The following is a 10237-nucleotide window of genomic DNA, read 5'->3' on the forward strand; positions in this document are numbered from 1 at the left end:
TCTTCATTGACGTTATTGTTTTCTCAAGTAATAGCTTTTTGATTACAAAAGATCTGGTCTTTTTATAAGATCCGGTTACAACGAAATCAAAGAAAAAAATAAAAAAAGATTACAACTTTCCTTTCGAACGAATCACGAGCTCCTGTTTTACGGTCACTCGCTTTTGTGGGTTCTTTGCCAACGCCGGGGTTAATCCGTGGACCACCGCGTGATCTAAATCCGGTCGGATCTACACGATTTGACGGGTGTTATCTCACTAAGAAAATAACAGCGGGGGGTACTATTTCACTAAGGAAATAATAGCCTTTAGTTCTCGGGATCAAAGGCCAAGCTTTGATCCGGAGTATTACCTCGTGTAGATCTCAGATCTGATTTCTCTCTCTCGAACTCTTGCCTTTTGTGACGTGGATGCTCGCCAAGAACCAGATCTGAATATCTGAGTCTTCAAGTCTTCAAAACTCCAAGCTCAGTTCTCAATTCGGCAGAGTTTCGGCTTCAAAAGTTCCCCTCTTTCAAAATGAACCATGCCCTCTATTTATAGGCTCTCAGATCTGTGCCTTGGCACAGATCTGGGCCGGCCACCTATAGGTGGCTCGGCCACCGAGCCACCTAGAGGTGGCTCGGTTTTGGCCGAGTCCCCTAGGCCTTGTGGTTTTTGCCGTTTTTTCCGGTCTTGTGGTTGATTTAGACCCTGATTTGTTGATCTGAATCCTGATTTGGCAGTAAACCCGCTTTCGTTGTTGATCCGGACTCTGATTTGACAGTCCGAATCCCAATATGGCAGTAAATCCGCCTCGGTGTTTGAGTTCAAATCCGTTCTATGGTTGGATGACTAGTTGACTCACCGAACTGTTAGCTTGATTCCGCATGCGAATGGATGTATTCCATTGTTTGCGTGCGGTTCGTTAGCCTTGTTGCCTTGTTAATCCGCTTCCCGTCGTCGTCAGGCTCCTCCTCGTCGTCGTTCTTGGGGGTGAAGGTCGATCTCCAGCAGCTGATCCTCGCGATCCTCGACGACCCCGTCGTCAGCAGGGTCTTGTTGTAATGCTTAGTAAGGTATATTTTCCATTGTAAGGTAGATTTTTTTTTAATTTAGTAAAAGGCTCTTCAATCTTTTCAGACCAAATTTACAATTATTAGCTCAAGTGGTGTTAGTTTGTGCATTGTTCAAGTGTGTGTGTGTGTGTGTGTGTGTGTGTGTTTGTTATCGGTATAGCTGATATTTTGGTAGTTGGGTTGCGGTATTCGGTGGATCAGTCGGTGGCTGAGAGGTTGAAGAAGATCTATTGTGGTTAATGCCCGGTAAGTGCTTGTTGAAATTACTCAGTTGGGTAATAATAAGATTTTTAGCTAGTTTCGGATGATGAAGGAAGTTCAGATTGACTATTTGAAGTTTACAAGCATGAGCTTTTATGGTAGGAATGTAAATAACAGTTGAACTGAGCTGGATTTGTTCGAGTTTGAAACTTGGTTGCCTTAAAAATGTTAGGATGAGTCATGTCATGTGTTAGAGAGCTAGAAGAGCTCACCTCTAATCCTGATTATTTTGAGCTTGACAAACCTGATTTTGAGCCTATTGCTGCTATCGGTATCGAAATCTGGACATATTGATAGCTGGTGATGAGAAGATTGCCGAGTCGTATAGAGAGAAGTTATTCTGAGCTTGCTTCAAGAAATTGATGCAAACTGTTTGCTGAATGATATCTCAGAGAATAGTCAGTGTTGATATATAAAAAAATTTATCTCGTCTTGTGTTTTTCTGCAGGTTCTGCATGATGCATTTTTCAAATATCAGACTAAACCAAAGCTTACAACACATGGTGATTTGTATCAAGAAGGAAAAGAGTTTGAGGTATTCTTCTGATCCTGTATCTTCAGACTATTGTATTATGGGCTGTTGCAGTGGAGTTATTTATGGTTGACTTTGCTTCTTTTTATGTTCTTTTCTGTTGAAAATGTTCGCATTAGCAACCTATTTAAATTGCATGTTATCCTCTGTTAGGGAAAACTTACTAGAATCTTTATGTTCTTACTCAAATCAATTGTGATTTCTCTGTAAACTATATCACTATGAGGATGGTATTATTGCTGTTGCTCAACTGTGCAGATCTAAATATTTCTCAATCGAGTAACGCCTGTCACACTATAAGTACAGATTATGCAGTTGCATGGTTGCATTCATAATATCTAATTTTTGATGAATTTTAATTTCTACCTGCCCAACATAGTACTGTTTTTGTGAAAGCCAAAATTATGTGTCTTATGGCTGTAGATTAGGCATAATTTCTGTCATATATCTTTAGGTCTCAAGACATTTAGCATGCTTTTTGTTATACTTTTTTGTTGGAGAGACTTTGCAGCTTGATAATATTCGTGCTATTTACAGGTCAAACTGAGGGAAATGAAACCAGGAATGATGTCATATGAACTTAAAGAAGCTCTTGGCATGCCAGATGGTGCTCCTCCTCCTTGGCTTATTAATACGCAGGTTGTTTCTTACGCTATGATTTTATAGAAGCATTTCTTACTTTATTGTACCTGTAAGCATAACTAACAGTAATTAACTTTGTCAGAGATACGGTACTCCACCATCTTACCCACGTCTGAAAATACCAGGACTTAATGCTCCTATTCCTCCTGGAGCCAGCTTTGATTATCATCCTGGAGGTTGGGGAAAACCTCCTGTTGATGAAGTAAGTTCAGCGATACCTTTTTATTAACATTTTACAGGTAATACCTGAGGTTCTGGAAGAGAAGGAAGAGAGAGTTGCTCCTGGGACTCTGCTTGGAACAACTCACACGTACTCATATTGATCGCTAGCTCAGATTTTTAACATAAAGACTTCACTTATTTTCGAATGTTTGCAACTGTGATTATGAATTGGGCAAACTAGTTTTATTTATTTATTTATTTATTAATGCAGTTATCTGCTTACTGATAAAGACAAAGACAAAGCAGCTGCTGCTAAAAGGGTAAGAGGCCTTTTTATTTTTCATTGGGATTTCTTGAATTTGTGCATGATATTATCATGTATAAATTTATCACTCAAAATCTTCTCGACTGTTTTGCAGGTTGATCTTCTTCGAGGCTATGGATGATGTTTTGGCTGCCAAGTAAGGAGGAACCCTAACAAATAACTCGCTGGGTCCTATGAAACTTATGGATGTTTTCTAACTATTTCAAGATTTGATGTTCAGGTACGAAGAAGCACGCGAGGAGGAGAAGCTGAGGAACCAGAAGGAAGACTTCAGCGACATGGTTGCAGAGGAGAAGCTGGGGAACCAGCAGTTTTTTCTAAAATATATCTACTCTGGTCATCGAAAAGGCAACCTCATTTTGGATATTAGAGACAAGTATATAATATTAGATGCTTTTCATTGTGAGATATTGAGTACATTGTGTATGTATATGTTTTGTCTCTAAGTATTTTGAGTAAACATTGTGTATGAATATATAACATTGGATATTTAGTAAAGTATGAGAATATTTTGATTTCATTGTGAGATGTTAAGTACTTATTATGTGAGATGTGTATATAAACATTTGAAACCGTTTGGGCGAAAAATAAATAAAGAAGCCAAAATTTTAAAACTATTAAAATAAATAGCACAAACGGTTTCAACCGTTTGGGCGAAAAATTGCCCAAACGGTTTTAACCGTTTGGGCAAAAGTTAACCCAAACAGTTTCAACCGTTTGGGCTAAAATTTGGCCCAAACGGTTGAAACCGTTTGGGCAATTTTTCGCCCAAACGGTTTCAACCGTTTTGGCAATATCCCAAACGGTTGTAACCGTTTGGGATTTTGCCCAAACAGTTACAACCGTTTGGGCGACCGTTGGGGACAACTCGTCTCCAACGGCTTTAGTCCAAACGGGTGATTTGAATATCCCAAACGGTTGGAACCGTTTGAGAGGAGATTTTTCCAAACGGTTCCAACCGTTTGGACAAACTAGTTTTGTACTAGTGACTATTTTGTGCCTTGGACAAGAATGAATTCAATCAAGTGTCTACCTCTACATCAGCACATCAAATTTGGCGCACTCTTGTGGTAACACATGAAGGAACTAACAAAGTTAAAGAAACAAAAATTTCTGTTCTTGTTCATAGGTTTGAACTATTTAAGATGAAAGAGAATGAATCCATCACAGAGATATTCATAAGATTTGTAGATATTACTAACTCTTTGATTGGACTTGGTAAAGAATATACTCAAGTTGAGATGGTAAGAAAATCCTAAGGGCATTAACTCCGGAATGGGAAAAGAAGACTACACAATTAAAGAAGCCAACGACTTATCAACTCTCTTTGTAGAAAATCTTACTGAAAATTTGATGGCATATGAAGTTCAAATTGAAGATCGAAAGAAAGATGACGAACCAAAGAAGAAAAAGATACTTGCCTTCAATGCATCCTCCGACACCGATGAATCCGACGAAGATGATGAGGATATTGCAATTATTACTAAGAAATTCAAACGATTTCTTAAGAAAGGTAAGTTTAAGTCAAATAAATTTAAGAATACTAATGACTCTTCTTTGTGTTTCAATTGTAATAAGCCAGGTCATATAAAGAAGGATTGTCCACTACTCAAGTCAAAGTCAAAATCCACAAATTCTAATAATTTTAACAACTTCAAGAAGAAAAAGAAGAAGGTTATGGCGGTGACTTGGGATGATAGTCACGATTCATCTTCTTCCGATGAAGAAGAAGAAAGAGAAGAGTCAGCCCACATGTGTTTTATGGCACAAGATGAGGTAAATGATCCTTTAGACAATGAAGAACTTTTAGATGCTTTTAATAAACTTTATATTAAGTTTAAAGATTTAAATGCTAATTATAAAACATTGAAAAGTGAAAATGATTGATTGAACTTAGAATTAGTTTCATCAAATTCTTCACAAATTGAAGAATTAAAGGAATTGAATGACAAATTATTTTCTAAAAATAGAATATTAACTAAAAATAATATTTATCTTAATAATGTAATGTTATGAAAAATAAAGAGTATGGAATCACTTAAACTTAAATATGAAGAATTATTCTTAAATGTAAACAAGTTTAATAAAGGAAAAGAAGACTTGAATGATTTGTTATCTTTTCAAAAGTCTTCTAGTCAAAATTTTGGATTAGGACATGTTCATAAGAAGTATGAAAATATTTCTAATACAAATCATGCATCATCTTCTATGAATAACAATGTTAGAAAATTTCATGCACCATTAACAAGGAATATACATACTAAAAATAATTATGCTTTATCTATATTCATTTGGGTGCCTACAAATATTAGTATGCATGAAAGAAATACTTATATTTTAAATTTTAAGAAAAATATATGCTATTCCACTAATTACATTTGTGTTAACAAAGGGAAACCAAATTCCAAGTGGATTTGGTCTCCTAAGTGCTAATCCAATGGACCCAAAATAAAAAGGCTACCAATGCTTAAATGTCTATTTTTCAGGTACCTCAAAAAAAAAGTGGATACTAGATAGTGGATGTTCCAAACACATGATCGGAAACTCTCAAATGTTATCTATAATTCAATACAAAGAAGAAGACACAGTTACATTTGGAGATAAAAACAAAGGTCAAGTAATAGGTAACATTGAAAAACCTCTTATAGATGATGTTTTATTAGTAGATGGTTTAAAATATAATCTTCTAAGTATAAGTCAACTATGTGATAAGAATTTTAAAATCATATTTAAAAAAGATACATGTCTTATATATGATCATGATTTAACAAATATATTATTTAAAGGTTTTAGAAAGAAAGATATATATGTCATATCTATGAATTTTTATTCAAATGATCATTGTTTAGTTGCATCAATAGATGATTTTTTATTATGGCATAGAAGATGTGGACATATAAACTTAAAATATATTTCACGTATTTCTAAAAATAATTTAGTAAATAATTTACCTAACATTGTAAATAAGAAAGATCATTTTTGTGATGCATGTAAATAAGGAAAAATGTATAAATTAACTTTTAAATCTAAAGATGTTGTTTCTACAAGTAGACCATTAGAGTTATTACATATGGATCTATTTGGTCCTTCTAGAATTGAATCTTTAAATACAAGTAGATATGCATTTGTAATTGTTGATGATTATTCTAGATTTACATGGGTTATGTTTTTAAAACACAAAAATAATGCTTTTGATGAGTTTTCTATATTTTGTAAAAAGATATAAAATCAAAAATCCACTACTATTGTCACAATTAGAAGTGATCATGGTGGTGAGTTTGAAAATGAATTATTTACTAATTTTTGTAATAAAAATGGTATTTCACATGAATTTCATTTTCTTACACTCCACAACAAAATGAAGTTGTTGAAAGAAAAATAGAACTTTACAAGAATGTGCTAGGACTATGTTAGTTGAGTCTAACCTACCTAAATATTTTTTGGGCAGAAGCATTTAATACTGCTTGTTATGTTCAAAATAGAATTTTATTAAGATCTATATTAAATTAAACAAGTTTTTAATTATTTTACAATCGAATTCCTAAAGTTTCTTATTTTAAAGTATTTGGTTGTAAATGTTATATATTATATACAAAAGATAATTTAGATAAATTTGATTCTAAATCAAATGAAGGTACTTTTGTAGGTTATTCGATGTATAGTAAAGCTTATAGAATTTTTTATAAGAAGACTTTTACAATAGAAGAATTCTTGCATGTTTCATTTGATGAATCTAATTCAAATTCTAAAAATAATGATAATAATCATGATGATGATGAAATTGTTAATCAACCACCCTCTATAGTTGATGACAATTCTATTGATACTAATGTTTTACCTAAAGTATTTGTAAATGTTAGAAATCATTCACGTGATTTAATCATAGGTGATATTTCTCGTGGTGTACAAACTAGATCAAGATTAAACTTATTTACACATGTTGCTTTTGTTTCAACAATAGAACCTAAAAATATTAAAGAAGCATGTATAGATGATTTTTAGATAATAGCCATGCAAGAGGAACTCAATCAATTTAGAAGAAATAACATTTAGGATCTTGTACCTAGACCACAAGATAAATCCATTATAGGAACCAAATGAATATTTTGAAATAAATTGGATGAATCTGGGCAAGTTGTTAGAAACCAAGCCAGATTGGTTGCACAAGGTTATAATCAAGAAGAAGGTATTAATTATGATGAAACTTATGCATCAGTTGATCGTTTAGAATCTATAAGAATTTTACTTGCATTTGCATGTTTTATGGATTTTAAATTATATCAAATGGATATTAAAAGCGTATTTTTAAATGGTTTTATTAAAGATAAAGTTTTTGTAGAACAACCTTCTGGTTTTGAAAATGAAAGTTTTTCAAACCCTGTTTTCAAACTTAAAAAAGCTTTATATGGTCTTAAACAAGTACCCCATGCTTGGTATGATAGATTAAAAAACTTTTTTTAACTTCCGGATTTAAAATTGGTAAAGTTGATTCTATACTAATTATAAAGAAAATAAATAAAGATATGGAATAAGATATACCGCTTTTCTCTAAAATTTTAAGACTACACTTACACAATTTATGTGTATGTTTCTTTTATCAGTCCGATTTCCTTCTACCACCTTTGCTGCTGATGTGGTTACTGGCCGGAGTAGCGTGACCCACTCTTATTACGAGGGGATCCCGTTAGTTGAATCATATCCCCAGTTCAAATCTGGTTATAGCGAAAATGCTAGAGAATTAATCCAGTGAGGTAGTTGTCGTGTTCTACGACGATTAATCACAGATGCGACCTTGATTTCGGAGCAAGACTCAAACCAATGTATAAGCAAGACTCAAACCAATGTATATTATTAATTCAAATATATGTAGATGATATAATATTTGGTTCTACTAATAATGATCTTTGTCAAAAGTTTGCTAAGTCTATGCAGGATGAATTTGAAATGAGTCACATGAGTGAACTCAATTTCTTCCTTGGACTACAAATCAAACAATTGAAGGAAAGAATATTCATCAACCAAAGCAAGTATGCTAAAGAATTACTCAAACGCTTTAAAATAGAAAATACTACAAGCAAATCAACACTAATGAGTATACCTACATCACTTGACAAAGATAAAAATGGTAAGAATATTAATCAAAAGCTATACCGATGTATGATTGGATCACTTCTTTACATTATAACAAGTAGACCTGATATTATATTTAGTGTTTGTTTATGTGCAAGATTTCAGTCTAATCCTAAAGAATCACACCTTAAAGCCGTGAAAATAATTTTTAGATATCTTAAAAACACTACAGATTATGGTTTATTTTATCCTAAGAATAGCACATTTGATTTATTATCATATAGTGATGCTGATTTTGCTGGATGTAAATCCGATAGGAAAAGTACAAGTGATACATGTTATTTCTTTGGACATTCACTTGTATCTTAGTTTAGTAAAAAGCAAAATTCAGTGTCATTATCAACGATTGAAGCAGAATATATTGCTGCTAGTCTTGCTTGTGCTCAAGTTTTATGGATGAAACAAACCTTGTCTTATTATGGTATAGTATGTTCCACATCATCCATAATGTGTGACAATATCAGTACCATTAATTTATCTAAAAATCCTATTCAATATTCACATACAAAACATATTGACATTAGACATTGTTTTTTACATAATCATGTGCTTAAGGGTAATATTTCTTTAGATTTTATTTCAATCTATAAACAAATAGTAGATATATTAACAAAACCATTAAAAGAAGAAATATATGTTAAATTAAGAATAGAATTAGGTATATGTTCTTTGGATCCTATATCTAACAAATAGTAGATTTAAATTAAGTTTTAAAATAAATACATATGCATTTTCAGCCTTAATAGTTGACTAATCAAGTTAGTAGTCGACTACATGCACAGACTTTAGCATATATCATATTCTGTTTGATTTTTAGTAGTTGACCACTAGGAGTAGTAGTCGACTAATAAGAAGAATAATAATAATAACTGCTCTCTGTCGATTACAGTGTAGTTGACTAATAAAATTAGTAGTCGACTATAAAACCTGTAGTTTTATTCTTACACTAGTTTTGTCATATTAGATCCTATATCTACCAAACCCAAAACCCAATACCCACTAAACTTAAGAAATTTTGATCTCAACCATTCAATTTTTAACCTCATAGATCATAACCTTCCATCACATTTTACTTTGATCAAATCTCAACCTTTGATTTGATTTTTTGATCTAATCTTATCTACTCTTTGTTCGCGGGAAAAATTGCTTTCTTTGCTGATTCCATTGATTCCTTTGTTAACAGTTTATCGGTTACAAAGATCCGGTCTTTTTATAAGATCCGGTTACAATAAAATCAAAAGAAAATAAGAATTACAACTTTCCTTATTTGTCGAACGAATCACGAGATCCTGTTTTACGATCTCTCGCTTTTGTGGGTTCTTCGCCTGTGTCGAGGTTAATCCGTGGACCACCGCGCGATCTAGATCCGGTCGGATCTACACGGTATAGCGGGTGTTATCTCACGAAGGAAATAACAGCCGAGGGTATTATTTCACCAAGGAAATAATAGCCTTCTCGGGATCAAAAACCAAGTTTTGATCCGGAGTATTACCGTGTGGATCTCAGATCTGATCTTTCTGTCTTGAACTCCTGCCTTTTCTGACATGGATGCTCACCAAGAACCAGATCTGAAAACGTCCAAGTCTTCAAAGCCTCAAACTTTCAAAGTTGAGATCTGAATCCAGCAGAGCTTCGCCTCCAAAAAGTTCCAACCCCTCACAAATGAGCCTCAGGGGTCTATTTATAGGCAAATTCAGGTCGGATCTGGGCCCAGATCTAAGCGTGGCTCGGCCACCGAGCCACCCATGGTTGGCCGAGCCACCATAGGGTGGCTCGGCCACCCCATGGGGTGGCTCGGCCGCCGAGCCACCCTTGGGTGGCTCGACCATGGCCGAGCCACCTTGGGGTGGCTTGGCCACCGAGCCGCCCGAGTGACTCGTCTTTTGGCCGGGCTTTCGCCGTTATGTCCGTTGTCCGTTTTTGTGATTTATCGGTTTGTCCGAGCTTCGCCATTGATCTGAACCCAGATTTGATAGTCCGGATCCTGATTTGGCAGTAAATCCGCTTCGGTGTTCGAGTTCGAATCCGTTCTACAGTCGGATGACTCGTTGACTCACCGAACCGTTAGCTTGATTCCGCACGCGAATGGATGCATTCCGTTGCTTGCGTGCGATTCGTTAACCTCATCG

General features: G+C 34.5%; 1 long non-coding RNA gene across 1 annotated transcript; it reads left to right on the plus strand.

Annotated features, from left to right (window-relative positions):
- On the plus strand, positions 1250 to 2976 carry LOC109824971. The gene is made up of 5 exons (XR_002242862.1): positions 1250 to 1302; positions 1766 to 1852; positions 2387 to 2488; positions 2574 to 2801; positions 2925 to 2976. It is a non-coding gene; the product is annotated as an uncharacterized LOC109824971 (long non-coding RNA).

Source organism: Asparagus officinalis, chromosome 10 (genome assembly GCF_001876935.1).
Source record: "Asparagus officinalis chromosome 10, Aspof.V1, whole genome shotgun sequence".
NCBI classification, from domain to species: domain Eukaryota; kingdom Viridiplantae; phylum Streptophyta; class Magnoliopsida; order Asparagales; family Asparagaceae; genus Asparagus; species Asparagus officinalis.